Source organism: Schistocerca nitens, chromosome 2 (genome assembly GCF_023898315.1).
Source record: "Schistocerca nitens isolate TAMUIC-IGC-003100 chromosome 2, iqSchNite1.1, whole genome shotgun sequence".
NCBI lineage: Eukaryota > Metazoa > Arthropoda > Insecta > Orthoptera > Acrididae > Schistocerca > Schistocerca nitens.
This window is the reverse complement of record NC_064615.1, coordinates 31862192-31886477: the sequence shown is the minus strand read 5'-3', so window position 1 is coordinate 31886477 and position 24286 is coordinate 31862192. Positions and strand designations below refer to the sequence as shown.

The following is a 24286-nucleotide window of genomic DNA, read 5'->3' as shown; positions in this document are numbered from 1 at the left end:
CTAATTGGTACATCATCTTCAATGAAAAATTCCCAACCAATGAAAAATTCCACAAGATTCACCTTAATCAGACCGCCGGCTGCATAATGCGTAGAAATGTTGATACATTAATCCACAGAGTTACTTGTGGTCACATAGGTGATACCTGGAATTTCCTCCGTCAGAAGCTGGCATGACAACACCTGAAAATGTAGATGTAACTGAACTGATACGACTTGAAGGACTCAGATACCCGAAAATAAAGAAAAACGCTGTGATTTGAATGGTTGATCATATTGCAACGTATGTCCCACGTCACCGAGCAGCAACATACTAAAGCGGGGACCCTTACAAGTTGGGTCTCATTCAAGAGATTGAAAAGATCCAAAGAAGTGAGGCAATATTCGTGACTGGTACATTTCGCCATCGCGAGAGCGTCACAAATCTCATAGAAAGTTTGAAGTGGATTACACTTGCAGATGGACGACACGCTAAACGCAAGGGGCTGCTCACTAAATACCGAAATCCGATCTTCGCCGAGGATGTAGAGCATATATTATTACCACCAACTTTCAAATCGCGCTATGATCACCATTCAAAGATAAGGGAAATGAGAGACAGTCGTTTTTCCCTCGTGCTATCCGCGAGTGGAACAGATGGGGGGGGGGGGGGAGGGGGGGGGGGAAATATGACTTTGGCGCTAATTGTGCCCTCCGCAACATACTGCTTGGTGGCTAGCGGAGTATATGTGTAGATGGAGATTTTTATACAGGAAACGAACACTAGAAAATGACAACATATACCAATTATACGGAAAGCTTTGGCAATATGATAAAAATTACGAACACACCATAAATACAAGGAGAAGGAAAAGGAGAACAAGAAGATACGATCAACTGCTGATAATAATGATGCTGTGGGAAAAGACCTTGAAACTTTTTAATATGCCGACTAACATTTTTGTGTGCCACTTGAAGTGAATATGTATTATGCTCGTAAATTGTGCAGTCATTAGATCTATTTACTAATTTTTTAAAAAATTACACTCATATTCAGAAAAAAAACTGAACACTTTGAGCGACTAGGAGGAAGTACGTTCATATTTGCAGGACATGTATGTTTTAGAGGAATGATTAGCATTCGAACCACGTCGGCCTGCGGGTTCAAGGTCAACCATCGATATCGCGGCGCGTCACCACGTACCGGCAAAATGTGCCTGCGGCTTCCGTTGTCGCAGTAAACCGAAGGTAATGGATCGGTGTGACTTGAGCAAACGTGCAGGAAGCCTCGCAGACGTGTGCTCGAACCGTACCGTCGAATACAGTGAGTTTGAGAGAGGGCGCATTATTGGCATGGGAGAACGTGATGCATCCGCCAGGGAAATTGCTGCTCGTGTGGCAGTGCAACGGGTGTGTGTAGAATGGTTCACTGAAGGCCGTAGAACACGATGAGATGGGTCAGGTCGCACCACCCAGACCACGCTCAGAGAAGATCGACACCTCATTCGAATGTCATTTCAAGACAGACCTGCGTTCTCTTCGGCTCTGGCAGCAAGTGGAACGGTGTAACACATCGTACACTATCAAGAGTGACAGTCCGTCACCGCTTATTACGGCGTGCGTTACGTGAGCGTTGTCCGCTTCTCCTCCTACCTTTGAATAATGTGCGGTTCTAGGCGCTTCAGTCTGGAACCGCGCGACCGCTACGGTCGCGGGAACATGATTGAACGGAAATGGTGTATGGAACGACGTCACTAGGAACAGGAATGGCATCACATAAGGTTTTCGGACTAATCCAGGTTCTGTTTGTTTGAAAATAATGGCTGCATTTTGCTTCGCCGCAGGCAGGGGGAGTGACATCACAGTGACTGCATTCGCACAAGACATAGAGCGCCAACACAAGGCTTTATGGTGTGGGGTGCTATTGAGTACAACCACAAATCACAGCTGTTGCCTGTCCATGCACTGTGACCAGTGTGACGTATGTGAATGACACCCCGCGACGCGTAGCCATACCGTTTGTGCACAACGTCCCAGTTACCATTTTTCAGCAAGACAGTGCACGACCACACGCTGCTGCACGAGCACGTGTGTTCTTGAGGCCACAGGATGTCAGCCGTTTGCCCTGGTCCGCCAGATCACCAGACTTGTTTCCTTTTGAAAATGCTTGGGATATGGCCGACCACCACAGATGAACTTTGGAACCACGTGAATGTAGCGTGGATGGCTATACCACAGGACGCCATTCACGTCAGTACCACCACGCAGGTTATCAGGGCCCATGACAGACCCTGTGCATACTAGGCAACAGGACACATGTTGAACTGAGATGACTGAAGTGCTAATCATTTCTGCAGAACATACTAATGTACATGTCCTGTGAATATGAATGTCCTGTCTCTAGTCGTTCAAGATGCCCTGCTTTTTCTGAACGTGAGTGTATTTAACGCGAAATAATTTCGGAACTGATCGATGCAATATCGAATCGGAGATTAAATAAACAAACAAAAGAAATATATCCATCATTTTGATTTACAGCTCCTTGTATTGCCCGTTTTTGCAGTTAAAATTGTTGGATGTGAGGTCCGCCAGTTATGCAAAACACGGTTTTTCTCAGTACCCAAACGTGTTTCGGCACCACTGTGCCATCATCAGTGGGTTTTCATTTTTATTTATTCTGCAATGTGAACATTTTTGTTAAATGATTATAAAATTGTGTGCATTTTTAGTTCAAACAACAGATCGTTTCCTTTTGTAAATACCTTTACATTTGGTTTGCATGAATTTTCTGGACCACTTGTGTGTTAATTACTACAGGTAGCTTGTTATCTGCAACCAAACGATGCTGATGAGAATTTTTTTTTTTTTTTTTTTTTTTTGCTCGAGTTAACCTATCTTCTAGAATGTAATTCAGTTTTTCCCGATGTTTTCGGGCCTAATTTCGTTTTTACTTATGTTTTCGTGTGGCAAGTACTTCCATTCTCCGCATAATGCTGAGGTGTTCTGATGCACATGTAACTAAATAACGTAGTAAAACCCTTTTCACTTCACCAGAACACAGTGTGTTTTTGGTTTGTTATGTGTCGAAGCCCAGTCATCAGAGAGTTCGGCGCCAAGTTTGAATTTTGTTTGCATTTTATCTTTGTATGTGTGTATGTGTGTGTGTGTGTGTGTGTGTGTGTAGACTTTATCCGTTTGTGCTGTTTTTATTTGCAAAGTTCCTTTAACGTGTTAAACAGTGTGCCCTCGCAGATTGTAGTGTATTCGTTTAAGACCTGTTTTCATTCTGCAATTGCCTTCTGTATATGGAAGTTTTCCTCAATGGTCAGTTTTCTGTATAGGCTGTGGCTGGGTTTTAGTATTCTAAAGTCTGTTTCTATTGTGGCTAGGTGGTGATTGTTGGCCATAAGGTGGTCAGCAAATGTGCTATGGGAGCTGTTGCTTTTTAAAGCTCTGAGATGTTCTGAATATCTTGTTTTGAAGTTTCTGCATGTTTGTCATCCAACAAAAGAAATATATTTTCACTTCAAATAAGGAATCGGAGGGAGAGTTCGCCAATCATCAGCCACGACAAACATGGTGAGAATGCGTAGTAGCAGGTTTCTATTGTCAGTTTGTTCGCAACACTCCTCAATAGGCGTCCATGTTATTGCCATACGTAAATGTCTGTTTTCCAACCAACGAAAATAAAATTTATTAATACAGAACACTTCAGATTCAATATTTGTTTAGGTGTACATAATAGCTCTTTAGCGGGCCCCTGGTGGCCGAGCGGTTCTAGGCGCTTGTTCTAAGTTCTAGGGGACTGATGACCCCAGATGTTAAGTCCCTTAGTGCTCAGAGCCATTTCAATCATTTTCATAATAGCTCTTTAGCCTTACGTTTACTGATGAGAATCATGCAACTGGTTTTCTAAAAACGACTTTTTAAAGAAATTGTAAACCTTTCATCATTTTACCACAGAAAAGAGAAGAGAAGATAAAGATCTTACCGCCATTTTTAATTTTGTAAACTATCATCAGCCAAGAATGAAACCATACTTTGAAAATAGATTATGTTGGTTATAGTTTCATTTAAAACTGAGCGTGCTATAAATTATGTTGATGCATTCTTCCGTCATTTCTTGGTGGAAGAGGTTCATTTTTATAGTCGATAAAGAAACTGCAGTTTGCTCAACTAACATTTATATATTACTGATGTGATTTCGGCTTATTAGGTTATCATAAGGTGACAAATGATGATGGCCCAATACACCAAAAATTGCTTCATGATCAACAAATATTAGTTACATAGAACGCGGTTTGTTTCCTTTTTAAGCTCCTCTATCTTGTCCAGTAATCCTTCTTGGCGAGAGTCTCATATTGCTGAGCAATACTCATGAATCAGTCGAACAAGGTTTGTGGGCCTTAGTGCTAAATAAAGCAAACAGAGCCAAATCTTCCCCGCTACAAACACGACGTCGACTCAACATAGCGAATGTAGGCGTCCCGAACCGACTTGCGTGGATACGTACAAACAGCTCGGCTTGCTGTGCCTGTTTGAGATTGTATCTGCATTCTGTGTCGTTTTAGCCTCTGATGATGTCTTCACCGTTGGAAGACGAAATGTTAGGCACGGAAATATACCTTGGACTACCGCCCAATGCCCACAAAACAGATAAAACAAATAAAAAATAGAGGGATGGACACGGGAGCTGCCACAGATCAGCATACAGGACAACTGACGTCACAGAGGAAGAAATAGAGGAGGATTGTTTTCGATGCGCGCCGTTCCCTGGGACTGATTATCATGTTATACGACGATAACAGCCATCACATTCTGTTGAGGACTTCGTTGTGATTAACATTTGTGATTTGGACTAACTACACTCCTGGAAATGGAAAAAAGAACACATTGACACCGGTGTGTCAGACCCACCATACTTGCTCCGGACACTGCGAGAGGGCTGTACAAGCAATGATCACACGCACGGCACAGCGGACACACCAGGACCCGCGGTGTTGGCCGTCGAATGGCGCTAGCTGCGCAGCATTTGTGCACCGGCGCCGTCAGTGTCAGCCAGTTTGCCGTGGCATACGGAGCTCCATCGCAGTCTTTGACACTGGTAGCATGCCGCGACAGCGTGGACGTGAACCGTATGTGCAGTTGACGGACTTTGAGCGAGGGCGTATAGTGGGCATGCGGGAGGCCGGGTGGACGTACCGCCGGATTGCTCAACACGTGGGGCGTGAGGTCTCCACAGTACATCGATGTTGTCGCCAGTGGTCGGCGGAAGGTGCACGTGCCCGTCGACCTGGGACCGGACCGCAGCGACGCACGGATGCACGCCAAGACCGTAGGATCCTACGCAGTGCCGTAGGGGACCGCACCGCCACTTCCCAGCAAATTAGGGACACTGTTGCTCCTGGGGTATCGGCGAGGACCATTCGCAACCGTCTCCATGAAGCTGGGCTACGGTCACGCACACCGTTAGGCCGTCTTCCGCTCACGCCCCAACATCGTGCAGCCCGCCTCCAGTGGTGTCGCGACAGGCGTGAATGGAGGGACGAATGGAGACGTGTCGTCTTCAGCGATGAGTCGCTTCTGCCTTGGTGCCAATGATGGTCGTATGCGTGTTTGGCGCCGTGCAGGTGAGCGCCACAATCAGGACTGCATACGACCGAGGCACACAGGGCCAACACCCGGCATCATGGTGTGGGGAGCGATCTCCTACACTGGCCGTACACCACTGGTGATCGTCGAGGGGACACTGAATAGTGCACGGTACATCCAAACCGTCATCGAACCCATCGTTCTACCATTCCTAGACCGGCAAGGGAACTTGCTGTTCCAACAGGACAATGCACGTCCGCATGTATCCCGTGCCACCCAACGTGCTCTAGAAGGTGTAAGTCAACTACCCTGGCCAGCAAGATCTCCAGATCTGTCCCCCATTGAGCATGTTTGGGACTGGATGAAGCGTCGTCTCACGCGGTCTGCACGTCCGGCACGAACGCTGGTCCAACTGAGGCGCCAGGTGGAAATGGCATGGCAAGCCGTTCCACAGGACTACATCCAGCATCTCTACGATCGTCTCCATGGGAGAATAGCAGCCTGCATTGCTGCGAAAGGTGGATATACACTGTACTAGTGCCGCCATTGTGCATGCTCTGTTGCCTGTGTCTATGTGCCTGTGGTTCTGTCAGTGTGATCATGTGATGTATCTGACCCCAGGAATGTGTCAATAAAGTTTCCCCTTCCTGGGACAATGAATTCACGGTGTTCTTATTTCAATTTCCAGGAGTGTATATCTTTACGGAGTTGAGGTGGGAAACGACTATATTCTCGCATTAAACTGCACATTCGATGTCCGATTGTTGATGCGCACCAAAACACTACTGAGTGGTTAAGCAGTGAGCTTTGTTGCCACATCAGTTTCTTGGCTTGCAGTAATTATCAGAGTCACAATAAAATAAAGGAGCGATCAAAAAGTTTCCGTTTGAGGGTATTGCTGCAGCGTACATGCAAAGTAGGGCGACACCGACATGCAGGCAAGAAATTACTGTGGCATTCGTGTCTTCCCGACGTGCCTTCGGTAAATGTGGAAACGCGAACTATGGCGACGTTATTACCAAACACGTCCGCACAGGATCAACGTGCTATAATTATTTTCTTGGCTGCCGAAGGACAAATGCCGGTATATATTCAACGGAGAATGATGAATGTGTATGGGGCAGCATGTCTCTCGAAAACCACCGTTATGGATGGTGCGCCAAGTTCCTTGCTGCTGCGTCATAACTCACGTTCCCGTATCGTAAATGTCATAACGCAGAAGTTACGCCAACTCAATTGGGAGACAGTGGAGCCTCGCAGTACAGTCTTGGTCTCTCCCAATGTGATTATCAAGCCTCTGGTTCCTTAAAAACGACCTTGAAAGGTCGACGACTCTTGTCGGACGAGGATGTGCAGCAAACAGTTACGGACTTCTTCACGCATCAGGACACGGTGTTTTAGCAAACCGGTATTTTTAACCTGGTGCGTCGACGGGATGATTGCTTCTATGCTCATGGATATTTTGCATGCTTGGAATATCGATTTCAACTGTACGGCCTTCGAAAGGAAACTTTTTGATCGCGTCTTGTACGTATCACACTGAGCAACAATTACGCGACGCGAAATGGATCACCAAAAACATGTAAAACGAGATGTTTACTAGAAGCGTTCTGGGACTACATAACTTTGTCAAAGCAGATACCTGGTAATATTGCTCCACGAGAAGTGTCACAGAATATTGTCCATTTGCCGGGTAGCGGTTGGCCGAGAACTGCGTGTAAGAGATATTACAGAGATGTAGTTGGAAGAGAAACGTCGTCCTCCCTCAAATGTTGTTGTTGTTGTGGTCTTCAGTTCAGAGACTGGTTTGATGCAGCTCTCCATGCTACTCTATCATGTGCAAGCTTCGTCATCTCCCAGTACCTACTGCAACCTACATCCTTCTGAATCTGTATAGTGTATTCATCTCTTCGTCTCCCTCTACGATTTTTACCCTCCATGCTGCCCTCCAATACTAAATTGCTGCCGGCCGCGGTGGCCGTGCGGTTCTAGGCGCTTCAGTCCGGAACCGCAGGACTGCTACGGTCGCAGGTTCGAATCCTGCCTCGGGCATGGATGTGTGTGATGTCCTTAGGTTACTTAGGTTTAAGTAGTTCTAAGTTCTAGGGGACTGACGACCTCAGATGTTAAGTCCCATAGTGCTTAGAGCCATTTGAACCATTTGAACTAAATTGGTGATCCGTTGATGCCTCCGAATATGTCCTACCAACCGATCCCTTCTTCTAGTCAAGTTGTGCCAGAAACTCCTCTTCTCCCCAATTCTATTCAATATCTCCTCATTAGTTATGTGATCTACCCATCTAATCTTCAGCATTCTTCTGTAGCACCACATTTCGGAAGCTTCTGTTCTGTTTTTGTCTAAACTACGAGTATTTATCGTCTACGTTTCACTTCCATACATGGCTACACTCCATACAAATACTTTCAGAAACGACTTCCTGACATTTAAATCTATACTCTATGTTAACAAATGTCTCTTCTTCAGAAACGCTTTCCTTGCCATTGCCAGTCTACATTTTATATCCTCTCTACTTCGACCATCATCAGTTATTTTGCTCCCCAAATAGCAAAACTCATTTGCTACTTTAAGCGTCTCATTTCCTAATTTAATACCCTCGGCATCACCCGATTTAATTCGACTACATTCCATTATCCTCGTTTTGCTTTTGTCTCCCTCAGATAATCTCTGCTAAATCTTGAAATGTAATATTGCAGTGCTGCCACTATCGTATGTTCATACGGTTAATGCAATCTATACACAAGAAACGTGTCTATCCACCTGCGGCAGACAGAGCAAGATTTCTAAAACAACAACAAACGAGGTTTCTCTTCGGTAATTGAAGCTTCAGATTATCTTGAAGATGTGTTGTGCTGTGAGGACATTGCTTCTACCAGTGGCAACGATGCGTTACTAATTGAAAAACTTTTTTTTCTCTACGACAAACAAGTTTAGAGCATCATCTGCTCGTTTCCAGTTGCTGCTTTTGTAAACACCTCAGACACTAGACACCGGGATGTCTCTTCATAAGCTGTACCACCAATGATACAAGAGCCATTTTACAGGTTGTTTATAATTACGATACAACCACTTACATAATGGCAAACACTTTTGATAGAGCACGTACCATTCAAAGTTTATGGTATACGGAGAAAAGGTTCTCGACATGGAAAGCCCCATGCTCAAAATGTTTGCCAGTGTTCCCGAACACCATACAGTAACTTTTAATCCCCAGTGTTACATATAGAACGTAAGTTAGTAAAAGAATACATAGTATTTTTGTAGACAGAATCTTGTTCTCATGCGGTGTGTCGTCTGTACCTCGGGAAGAATGTCTAAAATGTGTCTTGGTTTGAGGATGCCTGTGTTATATAGGATAGCGCTGAAACAGAAAATGTCCTGGGACCTTGTAATGGGAACCATCCCGAAAGTCGTCTTCTGTAATCATGGGAAATCACAGCAAAACCAGAAGCATAGGGATCAGGCGGTGATTTAACCCTGGGCGTCCAGAAAATTTATTCAGCCTCAGCGGCATTTGAAACAGGGTTTTCAGAAACCGCTGCGTCACAGTATTTGATGACTTACATATTTAATAAAGCAACATGTTTCCAGATATAAAGTTAGTCATAAGAAGAAATAGCAATGGAGGCGGCTGAACAAACCACAAGAAAACAACCTTCTCATGTGAACAAAGTTAGTGACCATTTAAAATTTTTTATATGAACATACGAAGTAAGTATTCCCTCATATTATGTCTCCTTTCTCTTTCATCGCAGGATGACCACAGGACATACCTAGACAGTACAGAACAACTTTAATATCAATGTGCACTTTTGTTAAATGTTTTCGTATTGCCATTGTAGCCTTAAGATCAGCTTTATACCTCAAGCATTTTCTTTCATAAAATAATTCAAGCAGTCAACAAATATTGTGACTGGTAGTGGTCTCTGAAACATCTTCTCATGTTTTTGAAACAGTCAGGGTCAATTAACAGTGAATGTGGCTTTAAATTGGTCAGTGACATTGCTTCACATGATACCCCACGTGAAACGTACCCGTATTTGGAGCTGTTCCAAACTGGATCTGAAGTACTGGTTGTCTAGATTGAAATAAAATCTGTTTGACGTAACATTGTCACCTTCCTGTAGATGATTCATTGAGCATCACCGTAACATTTTCATATAGTTCAATCCTGCAGGTTACAATCAAAACAATCCTTCGAGAACGAGCCACACAAACGATAGTTTTATGTGATCTTCATAACAAAGTGCTCCCATTCGTCCCACTAACCGAATTCTTCCACGAGTTTGTGTTTAGAACGAAATCACAAATTTTGATTTGTAACAGTAGATAGATACGAAATTAAGCCTAAAAGAAATGAACGTACCTGCGTAAAGGTGTTAGCGTCGCAGAAAGTACAGTCGCTTGTGAGGTTGTTTTTTAATTTTTTTTGTTTTACATGCCATCGTGTGTATTGTGTTGCACAAAACTATAATTGTGAGACTTTTCGTGTGTATGTACGTTCCGGTGTTTTCGCGCATCCGCAAAAGGCTAAAACAATGATCAGTGAATCCAGGTACTTTCCTGACCTGCAAATTGAAATACAATGTCACATCAATAGCCGTATTTCGTTTATAAAAAAGAAGAGGCGTCTGATGCAGTCGCTCTACACAGATCGCCAACGTCGCGACGCGAGGACTACAGACAGTGTTTTGTCAGCCGGCAAATGTCTTTGAAACCCCACCCTACCGTTATGGAACATCAAGATTTGACTGTCCCTACTTTTTCTCAGTTCCGGTACACAATTTATGTTATGGCGGTCGTTAATGTCATTTAGAATAAAGCTTTCATAAACAATTTAAGTACTGTTTTAAATAACTGGACCAGCGTTATTTTCTATTATTGAGTAATATTAATTTTCAAACAATTACATCACAGTTTATACTGCTCTCACTCTAGAAACAAACATCTAATTCTTATTTTTATACATAGACGTGAATTCCAAGAAAAAGTGAACCACAAATATAGGACGAGTAATGGGTGAATATTGAAAAAATCCTCTTAATATCATTTCACGACGTCATACACAGCCACGTAATTTATGTGAATAAATGTAGAGGCCTACGTATGCCAATTTCCTGGAATTATCTACATTTATGGTACATGCATATAGGATGTGTGAAATATGAAAAGTATGTTAGTGTATATGAATTGTAGAAAATCCTGAGGTAGGTATTTGGCCATAAGGAAATAATACTCGGCAATGAATATTAGCAGAAACAACTTATATTTTAGTGCAATACTTTAAAGTAATAGCAACACAGACCAGCTGTGTGACTGGACTGAAGAGTTTCTGCTAAACAGAACACAGCATGTCGTTCTCAGCGGAGAGATATCTTCAGACCTAAAAGAAACTTCGTGCGTACTCCAGGGGAGCGTTATAGATCCATTACTTCTCTCGATAATATTTATAAACGACCTAGTGGATAGCGTCGGCAGTTCGGTGAAGTTTTTCACGGATGATGCGGTTGCAAACAGGGAAGTCGCGGAACTGGAAAATTGTTGCGAAATGCAGGAAGACCTGCAGAGGATCACGCTTGCTGTGGGGAGCGGCAGCTAAGCATGAACAAATGTAACGTATTGCGCAAAAAGACCATTAATTGGTTCATTACACGACTGCAGAACAATCACTGGAAGCGGTCACATCGAGAAATAACTGCGAGAATGCGTAGAAAGCGACATAAAACTAATCACAATCAAGGCAGATGCCAGACAGATTCATTTGAAGAGTCTTCAGGAAATGTAGTCCACCCACAAAGAAAGTAGATTACAAAACCCTCGTTATACCAGTACTTGAATATTGTTTGCCAGTATGCGATCAGTACCAGATAGTATTGCTGGAGGTTCAAATGGTTCAAATGGCTCTGAGCACTATGGGACTCAATATCTGAGGTCATAAATCCCCTAGAACGTAGAACTACTTAAACCTAACTAACCTAAGGACATCACACACATCCATGCCTGAGGCAGGATTCGAACCTGCGACCGTAGCAGTCACGCGGTTTCGGACTGAAGCGCGTAGAACCGCTCGGCCACCGCGGCCGGAATTGCTGGAGGAAATAGAGAAGATCCAAAGAAGATAACCCTAGCGCTACTGTGGTTTAGTAGGCGCAAAAGTTTCACGGAAATGTTCAGCGAACTCCATAGGCAGACGCTGCAAGAGAGGCATTCTGCATGACGGTATGCTCCCGCAGCAAGTTCCAACGATGTTCGATCCTACGTAAAAAAAAAAGTAACAATGGAGGTAAAATTACATTCGAGCTCACTCGGACCGTTACCAAGAATCGTTCTTCCCGCGAATCATGAGTGACCGGAACAGGAAAAGGGGAATTGACCTTAGTACGCAAAGTACCCTCCGCTACACAGTATGGTGGCTTGCGGAGCATAGCTGTAGATACGTATATGTGTAGAAACCAATGGATGAACTTTGGGTTCAGAATCATTGGGGCCATTGACTGCACGTATTTCTTAGAGGAGTGTAATTGCTGCTCTACATTTTATTCTTCAAAGTGTGCATTGCAGGAATGGTTGCATCTTGATCAGTTTTCTCACATATGATCCAAATGGCTCTGAGCACTATGGGACTTAACATCTATGGTCATAAGTCCCCTAGAACTTAGAACTACTTAAACCTAACTAACCTAAGGACAGCACACAACACCCAGTCATCACGAGGCAGAGAAAATCCCTGACCCCGCCGGGAATCGAACCCGGGAACCCGGGCGTGGGAAGCGAGAACGCTACCGCACGACCACGAGCTGCGGACCACATATGATCCAAACTTACCTCAAATTATAGTAGGCGAATAAATCTTTGACGCAAATGCTGGGTAGCTCAATCTACGTTGAACGATTCAGTTTAGCCTCAGATTGATTATTATAAATTTCTTCCAATTAGGATGAAACCTGATGTGAAATTGTTCTCTGTAGATTTTCTCCGTTTTCCGGGCAAAACATCTTGCTTCGTCGTACAATGAGGTGACAAAAGACAAGGCATACGTCCTAATATCGTGTCGGACCTCTTTTTACCCGGAACAGTGCAGCTTAACATCGAGTATAGATTTAAGTGTCACGAAGTCGTTTCTGAAAGTATTTGTATGGAGTTTAGCCATGTATGGAAGTGAAAGATGGACGATAAATAGTTTGGACAAGAAGAGAATAGAAGCTTTCGAAATGTGGTGCTACAGAAGAATGCTGAAGATTAGATGGGTAGATCACATAACTAATGAGGAGGTATTGAATAGAAATGGGGAGAAGAGGAGTTTGTGGCACAACTTGACAAGAAGAAGGGACCACTTGGTAGGACATGTTCTGAGGCATCAAGGGATCACAAATTTAGCATTGGAGGGCAGCGTGGAGGGTAAAAGTCGTAGAGGGAGACCAAGAGATGAATACACTAAGCAGATTCAGAAGGATGTAGGTTGCAGTAGGTACTGGGAGATGAAGCAGCTTGCACAGGATAGAGTAGCATGGAGAGCTGCATCAAACCAGTCTCTGGACTGAAGACCACAACAACAACAGTGCAGCAGCACGACGTGGCATGGACTCATCAAGTCGTTGGAAGCCCCTGCTGAAATATTGAGCCATGCTGCCTCTATAGCCGTCCGCGATTGCGGAGGTGTTGCCGGTGCAGGATTTTGTGCACGAACTGACCTCTCAATTATGTATCATAAATTTTCGATGGGACTCACGTCGGGCGATCCGGGTGGCCAAACCATTCTCTCGCACTGTCCAGAACGTTCTCCAAAATAATCGCGAACAATTGTGACCCAGTGACAGGGCGCATTGTCATCCATAAAAGTTCCACCATTGTTTGGGAACATGAAGTCCATGAATGACTGCAAATGGTATCCAAGTAGCCGAGCATAATCATTTCCAGCCAATGACCGGTTCAGTTGCACCAGAGGACCCAGTACATTCCACGTAAACGCAGCACACACCATTATGGAGCCACCAAAAGCTTGCACAGTGCCTTGTTGACGACTTGGGTGCATGGCTTTGTGGTGTATGCGCCTCACTCGAACGCTACCATCGGCTCTTACCAACTAAAATCGGGATCATCTGACCAGGCCACGGTTTTCCAGTCGTTCAGGGCCGAACCGATATGGTCGGGAGCCCACGAGATTCACTGCATACGATGTCGTCCTGTTAGCAAAGGCAATAGCACCGATCGTCTGCTGTCATAGCCCATTAACGCCACATTTCGCCGCAATGTCCTAACGGATACGTTCGTCATGCGTTCAACATTGATTTCTGTTGTTATTTCACACAGTGTTGCTTCTGTGTCAACAATGACAACAGTACGTAAACGCGGCTGCTCTCGATTGTTAAGTGAAGGCCGTAGACGACTGCATCGTCTGTGGTGAGAAGTAATGCCTGAGATTTGACATTCTCAGCACGGTCTTGACACTGTGGATCTCGGAATATTGTATTTGATAACGATTTCCGAAACGTAATGTCCCATGCTTCTAGCTCCAACTACCGTTCCGCCTTCAAAGTCTGTTAATTTCCATCGTGTGGCCATTATCTCGTCAGGAATCTTTTCTGATGAATCATTTGATTACAAACGACAGCTCCGCTAATTGACTGCCCCTTTATACCTTACGTTCGTGATACTACCGCTATATGTATATGTGCACATCGTTATCCCACGACTTTTGTCGCCTCAGTGTACATCAATTGCACGTCTCTAATTTCCTGTAAAGAGTAATGTTCCGTTTTCGTACACCAGTCATGGACTGTAGCCAGTGGACCCATCACACCCGGTCGTGTATCATAAAGCGCCACTAACCTCTATACAACACTGGCTGCTTCTTATGAAACGTGGTCAATTTACAAACACTTGCTTCACTAGTATTGCTCATTCAAAATCAAGTGTGGCCTTGAATTACTCGTTTTCGAGTTATTAGTCCCTCGTTTCATAGCACTCATAACACTGGACGGATGAAAGCTTACAGCATGTGCTTCACAGCTAATGATGAACAGCAACTGATGTTGTAGACCACACCTTATACGGTGGCGTGTTTCTGGTGACACTGTTTGTGGAGAATACTGATTGATTCCTTGACAGATAGGGAATGAAAATGGAAGCTGCATTTGAATGATAACACCAGTATCGCCCATGCTGACCCATGAAGCGATTGATAGGGAGGCCGTAGCAAGTTATCTGAGATGAGAAGCCATCGCCAGATGTAGAAGCTCGGGTGTGTCCGATGGAAGCGTGTGGGGTCCATTTTTGTTGATGTTATATATTAATGACCTTGCGGACAATATTAATAGTAAACTCAGACTTTTCACAGATGATACATTTATCTACAATCAAGTACAGTCTGAAAGAACCTTCACAAGTATTCAGTCACATGTTGATAAGATTTCAAATTGGTGCAAAGTTTGGTAACTTGCTTTAAATGTTCAGAAATGTAAAATTGCACACCTCACAAAACGATCCCTTACAAATACTTGAGTGTAACACTTTCTAGGGACACGAGAATGAATGATCGCATAGGTTCGGTCGTGGGTAAAGCAGGTGGTAGACTTGTGTTTATTGGTGAATAATTGGGAAATGCAATCAGTCTACAAAGGAGATAGCTTACAACACACTCATGCAACACATCCTAGAACGCTGCTCAATTGTGTGATAACCATACCGTGTAGGACTAAATGGCGATATCGAAGATATGCACGGAAGGGCTGCACGAACGGTCACACGTTTGTTTGACCTGCAGGTGAATATGAGAACTAAACCGGCGATCTCTTGAAGACACACGTGAAATATCTAATGAAATATTCCCAGGAAACCCACGGGCAAAGTCTCAAAGTGCGGCTTTAAATGATGACCCTAGGAATATACTTCAACATCCCACGTGACTCTACAGTGAGGATAAAATCTGATTAATTACAGCAAGCGCAGTGGCATTTAAACAATCATTCTCCCCGTTCGCGAATGCAACGGGAGAAAGTCCCAATAACTGTTACTGTTGGACGTACCCTCTGCCATGCAAGTCACAGTGGTTCGGAGGGTATAGGTTTCGACTTACCTCAGACACATAAGTGTCCAACACCGTGCTTAAACACGAATATGAAAAGTCTTGCATGCCTCATTTGTAGATGAACCTGAAAAAGCTGGAAACCTAGTCCATGGAAGTAAAGAAATATTTCACAAATGACAGATTGCAGTTTTATGTAATTGTATTCGATTAGTGTATAGTTGCAGAGTACTACATTACTCATAACTTTCCTTTTGAATGCCAAGCGCATGTATTCTTCCTATTCTAGATAAAATTTTGTTGTTACTGTACATCATAGCGTTGCAGTTTTAATTTCCAACAGTGTACTGGATGTCCCAGGAGGAATGATCAATATTCATGGTGTGACAGGAACGATCATTTAAAGCATAAAAGCCTAGCAGACTTGTGCTGTAAACAGCATGCGTTAAAACCTGTGAGTACGTTTTGAACTTCGATCCAGTGAAACAAATCTCTTCTTCTGCAAGCTCCTTGCTTCCCATATTTTGAGAGGTCCGAGTATGGACCAAAGAACAAAAATGTCCAGCAGACAAGGGCTGTAAAGTGCATACTTTAGAAGCTTTGAGCACTTTTTCGTCTTCGATAATGTGAAATAAATCGGTTCTACTGCAATCTCTTTGCTTTCCAAATTCTGCGAGGTAGTAGAACGGAGCAAATAAGAAAAGAATGTCAAGTAAATGTGGGTTCCAAAGTGCACACCTTAAGAGCTACGTTCACTCCATCTTGGATACTGTGAAAGAAATCTCTTCTAATCCAAGCTCTTTGCTTTCCACGTTTTAGGAGGTAGTGGCATGGACCAGAGAAGCAAAGAAATGTCCATTATACATGGGCTGTATGGGGCATATCTTAAGAGCTTTAAGCATTTCATGTTCGATAATGTGAAACAAATCTCTTCCATTGCATTATTTTCCATATTCTGAGAGGTCGTACTGTAGATAAAAGAAGATTCACGGTAAATGATTACAGTCAAAACAGTTGCAGGATAAAGATTTATTAAAATTCTTGACCACGGTTTCGGCATATCTAAATATACCTTCATCAGAAGTAAAATACACTAAAATTACATTCTGCAATGGAGATTAATAAAACAATTGTGCCAAAGGCGTCGTCAGTAGTTAAAACATCATCTCCATTTCTTTTATTAATCTCCATTGCAGGATGTAATTTTAGTGTATTTCACTTCTGATGAAGGTATATTTAGATATACCGAAACTGTGGTCAAGAATTTTAATAAATCTTTATCCTGCAACTGTTTTGGCTGTAATCATTTACCGTGAAGAATTTCAACAGTTGCTGTTTCAGCCATGTTTAAAATCTTGAGATAAAAGAAGAATAAAAAGTCTAGTAATCTGGACTCTAAAATGCATGCTTTAAGAGCTATTAGCTCTTGTTGATCTTCCTACTGTGAAACACTTCCCTTCTACTGAATAAGCACTCATAGCTCTTAAGGTATGCATTTTAGAGCCCGATTTACTAGGCTTTTCTCCTTCATATACCTGAATACTGGCCATTCCGAATGGAAAATCCTATAGATATTGGCAATTGCAAATCCATTCCAACGCTGTTCTACCTACCATGTACAATATCCAAAATGGGTAAGCTTAAACCCGACGCTTCCCTATAGTTTACAGGCAGTAAACATGGAGCACATAGTGGAGCAGTGGTTAGCACACTGGACTCGCATTCGGGAGGACGACGGTTCAATCCCTAGTCCGGCCATCCTGATTTGGATTTTCTGTGATTTCCCTAGATCACTACAGGCAAATGCCGGGATGGTTCCTTTGAAAGGGCCTTCCCTCTGTCCTCCTTGTCGACGAGATGTTAAACACTAATCTCCTCTTCCACCGAGCACATGCGTTAATGAAATCACGAGCGTACCTGGTTGGCTGTGCCGACGGTCGACAGTCTTGGGACGAGGACCGGCGTGTGCGTTGGTTGTCGGTGAAGGCCGCGGTGCAGGCGCTCCACTCAGACCGCTGCCCTGGACGCGACTGGACGACGGCTGAGGCCGCTCCGAGGCGGCTGGCGAGGGTCCCAGCTGCCCCCTCCACTGCCCACCAGCTCTGCCCTCGGGCGCCGCAACAACAAGGACACGGCCTGCCGTACCTGCCGCTCATCCTCTGCTTCTGAGATCGCGCTGACGTCCTTCGCACCTGTGTATTCCGCGATCGGGTGTAGTATTGAGAATTGCGTTACGATTTGCATTGCTGACCTCGTACGTTTCCCCGATCTCCGTGATTTCCGTTAACTCGCTGCGCCGTCCCAGGTCACACGTCCCGATTTCCTAAGCGGTTTGGCGGCTCGTGGTAAATACCTCTCAAGATCGAAGCGTCCAGTGCTGGTCATAAAAGGAGCTTTTGCGTATCCTATTGGAGATCTCCACTACAGCAGCATAAAACGCGCTGTAAAATACACTGACGGAAGCAGTCGCAACGCCAAAAAATTAAGTAATGAAATTTCGGGAATACAATTATCTAGGTAACAAACGTACGTGATTAACATTGCAATATAGCAGGATAATGGAGGTGCGAGATAAGCCATTGAAAATGTGAGGTTGTAGGCGCTACAGTCTGGAACCCCGCGACCGCTACGGTCACAGGTTCGAATCCTGCCTCGGGCATGGATGTGTGTGATGTTCTTAGGTTAGTTAGGTTTAAGTACTTCTAAGTTCTAGGGGACTGATGACCTCAGAAGTTAAGTCCCATAGTGCTCAGAGCCGTCTGAACCATTTTGAAAATGTGAAAAGCTGGTGTATTAATAATCGGTGTAACCGCCAGAATGTTGATTGCAAAGGGTTCAAATGGCTCTGAGCACAATGGGACTTAACATCTGGGGTCATCAGTCCCCTATAACTTAGAACTACTTAAACCTAACTAACCTATGGACATCACACACATCCATGCCCGAGGCAGGATTCGAACCTGCAACCGTAACGGTCGCGCGGTTCCAGACTGTATCGCCTAGAACCGCTCGGCCACCACGGCCGGCTGTTGAATGCAAGCAAGCGGACGTGCATGCATTGTGTCGTACGTGTGCGGAAGTCAGTTTGTGGGGTTCCATGCCTGTTACATTTGGTTGATCAATACAGGAACAGTTAATGTTGTTTATGGATGACGCTGGAGTTGTCATCTGATTTTGTCCCGAGTGTGGAGACAGATATGGTGATCGAGCAGGGCCGGCCGGTGTGGCCAGGCGGTTCTAGGCGCTATAGTCTGGAGCCGCGCGACCACTAAGGTCGCAGGTTCGAATCCTGCCTCGGACATGGATGTGTGAGATGTCCTTGAGTTAGTTTAAGTAGTTCTAAGTTCTAGGGGACTGATGACCTCAGAAGTTAAGTCCCATAGTGCCCCGAGCCATTTGAACCAATTTTGATCGAGCAGGCCTAGGCAACATGTCGACAGTCTGTAGAGCATGTTGGGTTACATGCAAGACTTTTCATATTCGTGTTTAAGCACGGTGTTGGACACTTATGTGTCTGAGGTAAGTCGAAACCTATACCCTCCGAACCACTGTGACTTGCATGGCAGAGGGTACGTCCAACAGTAACAGTTATTGGGACTTTCTCCCGTTGCATTCGCGAACGGGGAGAATGATTGTTTAAATGCCACTGCGCTTGCTGTAATTAATCAGATTTTATCCTCACTGTAGAGCCACGTGGGATGTTGAAGTATATTCCTAGGGTCATCATTTAAAGCCGCACTTTGAGACTTTGCCCGTGGGTTTCCTGGGAATATTTCATTAGATATTTCACGTGTGTCTTCAAGAGATCGCCGGTTTAGTTCTCATATTCACCTGCAGGTCAAACAAACGTGTGACCGTTCGTGCAGCCCTTCCGTGCATATGGAGCACATAGTGGAGCAGTGGTTAGCACACTGGACTCGCATTCGGGAGGACGACGGTTCAATCCCTAGTCCGGCCATCCTGATTTGGATTTTCTGTGATTTCCCTAGATCACTACAGGCAAATGCCGGGATGGTTCCTTTGAAAGGGCCTTCCCTCTGTCCTCCTTGTCGACGAGATGTTAAACACTAATCTCCTCTTCCACCGAGCACATGCGTTAATGAAATCACGAGCGTACCTGGTTGGCTGTGCCGACGGTCGACAGTCTTGGGACGAGGACCGGCGTGTGCGTTGGTTGTCGGTGAAGGCCGCGGTGCAGGCGCTCCACTCAGACCGCTGCCCTGTTGGAAAACACCCACCCCTTGGAATACTGTTCGCGAATGTCAGCACAACAAGTCGAATCACCAGACTGACGGACGAATTTGCAGTCAGGGAGCGTGGGTTAAACACGAGAGTACTCCTGCTATCCCAGACCATAAATTTACGTGTAGGTCCAGTGTGTTTAGCAAGCAGGCAGGTTGGTTGAAATCCTCAATTGAGCTCCTTCAGACCAACAAAAGGCCATCTCTGGCACCGAGGCAGAACCAGCTTTCATCAGAAAACATCACAGACCTCCACGGTGCCCTCCAACGTTTCCCGCTTTTCGCCACTGAAGTCGCAAATGGCGTAGGTTTAGGCTCAGTTTAATGCACTCTATACGGCGTCTGGCTCGATGCTGTCCTTGGAGTAATCGATTTGTGTCACTGTGGTGCCAAAAAATTGCTGCTGCAGATGCAGTACGATGCGCCAGAGTACGATGCACTGAATAGGTCAGGAGTCCACTATACGCAGGAGGCGGCTACACGGGTAGTAGGGGTTGTGTGGCGTGGACTGGGCAGTTGTTCAGGTTAGAGGGTCTCGGGAAAACACAAAAAGGCCTTCAGTCACAAAGAGTACAGGCCGAACCCAGGAAGAACGTAGATACAGCAACCTTCGGTACGACAGTTTTAAATTGTCGTGGCTGTGTTAAGAGAGTACCAGAGCTCCACGAGCAAACCGCCGAAGAGCGTCAACTCAAAGACTTGCACCAGCCGACCGGTCTACCTGACAGGAGGTCCTAGCCACAAAACATTTCATTTCACACACTCCATTAAAAATCACGTCCCGCCTTTTGTAATGTTCGGAGGAACCATCATAAATCGCGATGACTTGAGTGTAATTACTCTCTTCGAATGAAAGTGGCATTTCTCTTCGTCTTCTTTCGTATTTATTAGAGTTGCCGTCTGTACTGTGTTGTAGCAGTTCTTTCTACGTATGGTCCCAAGTTTCATTGAGCTATGTTAGTTGGTAGTGATAAGTGCAAAAGTTACTTTTGTCCGTAAGTTTTGCCCAAGAGTATAAAATATTAATACTGGTACTCAAAACTGCAATGCCATGCAGGTGCTGTGCTGACCTATTTGCTGATGATGAGGACAACACAATACCCAGTGCCTGAGTGGAGGAAATCTCCGACCCAGCCGGGAAGCGAACGGCATTCCGTCGCGTTGAATGTGGTGTGTGATCACCACGGATAGCAGTGCGTGCTGTTTAACGTGGTCCCATGCTGGCCACAAGGTTGGTGAGAGTTCTGATGGTAGGGCCTTCCATTCCTCCACCAGCGCCGCCGACCACTGGTGTATGGTCACTGGTGCTGCAGTAGGTCTCCCTACCGCCTCCCACATACTCGATGGGATTTGAGTCGGGAGCACAGTCAGACCAGTACTTTCGCCCAATGTCTGCTAGTCTCAAGAGCACCTACACCTGCGCTGTTCGACGTGGTGGCACTCTGTGATCCACAAGAATTGTAAGTAGGCTGTTTATGTTTTCTTATTGGCAACGCCACGTAGCGCTCTGTATGAAAATCACTGGCTGTGCTGTGTGCAGTCTGTGGCTAGTTTGCATTGTTGTCTGCCATTGTAGTGTTGGGCAGCTGGATGTGAACAGCGCGTAGCGTTGCGCAGTTGGAGGTGAGCCGCCAGCAGTGGTGAATGTGGGGAGAGAGATGGCGGAGTTTGGAAATTTGTAAGACTGGATGTCATGAACTGATATATATATATATATATATATATATATATATATATATATATATATATATATATATATATATATATATTATTCACGTTTGGGCCCTACTGGACCACGCGAAGTACAATCACGGGGCATTCAGTTATTTTCTTTTAGACTTTCTCTCTGCCCAAATTGTTTTCATTCTCTCGGAATGAGCTCTTTTCCTTTCATCAGACCATGTGGTTCCAGTTTTCTTTGGTTTTTCAGCTTGACCAACTACCCAGTCATGAATTTTTTGCCTAAATAATTTTCTGTCTTGAATTTCATCTTGTTTTATATCTGCCTCTTTCATGTCCTCTTTTATAGCGGCAATCCATTTTATTGTCTCAAATTTAGCTTTACTTCGATTTTCGTAGAATTCCACTACTTGTTTAGTTAGTCTGGTAGCATCCATTCTTTTAATATGCCCATAAAATTTTAATCTGCGTTTTTTCATATCTGAATATATGCTGGTGTATTGTTGAATTTCACTATTTGCTCTTAGCCTGTATGTTCCTTCTTCAGTAAATTTTGGACCTAGAATTTTTCTGATTACTTTTCTTTCTCTTTTTTGGATTTCTTGAATGTCCTTTTTTCTGTTTAAAATTAGCGTTTCAGCCCCATAAAGGCACTCTGGTTTTATGACCGTGTTGTAATGTCTCAATTTAGAGTACCTCGAGAGACATTTTTTGTTGTAGATGTCTTTTGTAAGTCTAAAAGCTGTCTCCATCTTTTGACAACGAATTTCATTTCCAATTTTTTCTAGACCAGTCTCTGAGATTGTTTCACCTAAATATTTGAATTGCGAAACTCTTTTGATTTTTCCATACTTAGTTTCCAAAAGTTTGGGTGCCAGTTTGTTGCTAGTCATATACTGTGTTTTTTCAAATGAGATTTGGAGACCTACTCTTTCTGCTGTTTCTTTAAGGATTTCTATTTGTTTCTGAGCAATTTGGATGTCCTGCGTTAGAATAACCAAGTCGTCTGCAAAGGCCAAACAGTCTATTCGAATATTTGTTCGTCCTAATTTCACTGGTTGGTCAATTTTGAACTCCAATTTTCGTTCGCGCCACTCTTGTATTACTTTTTCTAGAACGCAGTTAAATAGCAACGGAGAGAGTCCATATATATATATATATATATATATATATATATATATATATATATATATATATATATATATATATATATAATGACTTTTGATGACTATTAAGGTAAATACATTGTTTGTTCTCTATTAAAATCTTTCATTTGCTAACTATGCCTATCAGTAGTTAGTGCCTTCCGTAGTTTGAATCTTTTATTTAGGTGGCAGTAGTGGCGCTCGCTGTATTGAAATAGTTCGAGTAACCAAGATTTTTGTGAGGTAAGTGATTTGTAGGTTAATGTTAGTCAGGGCCATTCTTTTGTTGGGATTTTTGAAAGTCAGATTGCGTTGCGCTAAAAATATTGTGTGTCAGTTTAAGCACAGTCATGTATAATTGTTCTAAGGGGACGTTTCAGAATGAAATCACAGCCGAGTGCACATCTGGGAAGGAGCACGTTCAGGAGGAGTATAGTGCGACAGTAATCTCGTTTGGTGACTGTACCGTGATCAAACATTTGAATGTCAATACGGCCATGCAAAATTATGGCCCTCACAGCATAACACCTAGACCACCAAAACGATCATGCCCGACAGTGTTCCTGTGTTGATTGTGTTTTCACGTCTCGCCATGTGAGGGTGTGCCCAGAATCACTACTCAGACTGTACCTGCTCTCACGGGAGATGAGCTCGCGACCCCATTCCTCGGTGGTCCAGTCCCTATGCGCCTGGCACCACCGCAAGCGCTGCCGCCGATGTGCGAGTGTCGCTGGAACACGACATACTGGTCTTCAGGCCAAGGGACTACACCTACGCAGTCGTCGTAGCACAGGAGATTGAGGCTGCTTGCCCTGCAGTCCAGTGAAAAGCGGTTGCAATTGCACCCTTTGGGTCCATTCTTGCACCATTTAGCGATCGTCTACTGCTTTAGTTCATCGTTGACCATGATCGATCACCTCCTCTCCTCCGGCAGTAGTGTATGCACGTTAAACAATTACTGTGAGCAATGCCAAACTGTTTGGGTACATTTGTCACACTTCGTCCTTCATCCAGTTTCCCGATTACTTTTTTCCGTGTGAAGTCATCCAAATGATGCCTCCAGGCCATGTTGTAATGAAGAATACTATCGCAGTGCACCCTAATGCTGACTGACACACACTCTCTCTCTCTTTTCCTGCTCCTTCAACTGTCTTGCGTTTGGAGATGAACTCCATCTGGCTTTACAATCACGCTGACCTAGCGGAATGTGACATCCAGCTTTCTGTGAATGAAAGACCTCTGGCAACCTAGGCGACGTAGGACTCCAAAACAAGCATCATTGTGTATTACAGTTGCAAACAGTCGACATGGGTCTCGACAAGGTTAGCATAGATTAACTCCTGAGGCTGTTTTATCAAAACAACAGCAATAGTGCTGTTGCTCTTCGAGAGTATCGACGCAGTAAAGGAATACAGAGGTCCTCTTTACGTACCGGGGTTGAACAACATGATTCAGAAGTTCGCATTGCCTGGCGATTTGGGAATAACACCTAGCAGAGGCCGACACCCAATTGCGCCACGTTCTTTTTATTGTGGTCTTCAGTCCTGAGACTGGTTTGATGCAGCTCTCCATGCTACTCTATCCTATGCAAGCTTCTTCATCTCCCA

The 24286-nt window shown here is 44.3% G+C and overlaps 1 protein-coding gene across 2 annotated transcripts in view; it reads right to left on the bottom strand.

Moving 5' to 3' along the window:
• The window catches only part of LOC126235691 (leukocyte elastase inhibitor-like), a 161822-nt gene extending 141986 nt beyond the window's left edge, over window positions 1–19836 (bottom strand). Inside the window, exon 1 of one of the 2 annotated variants that reach the window (XM_049944432.1) lies at window positions 19731–19836. The gene's annotated coding sequence lies outside the window, so the exon portion shown is untranslated. Of the gene's footprint in view, window positions 1–17530; window positions 17662–19730 lie in introns of those variants that run through there. The other variant, XM_049944431.1, reaches the window with a different exon arrangement.
• Between the last annotated feature and the right edge of the window lie 4450 nt (window positions 19837–24286).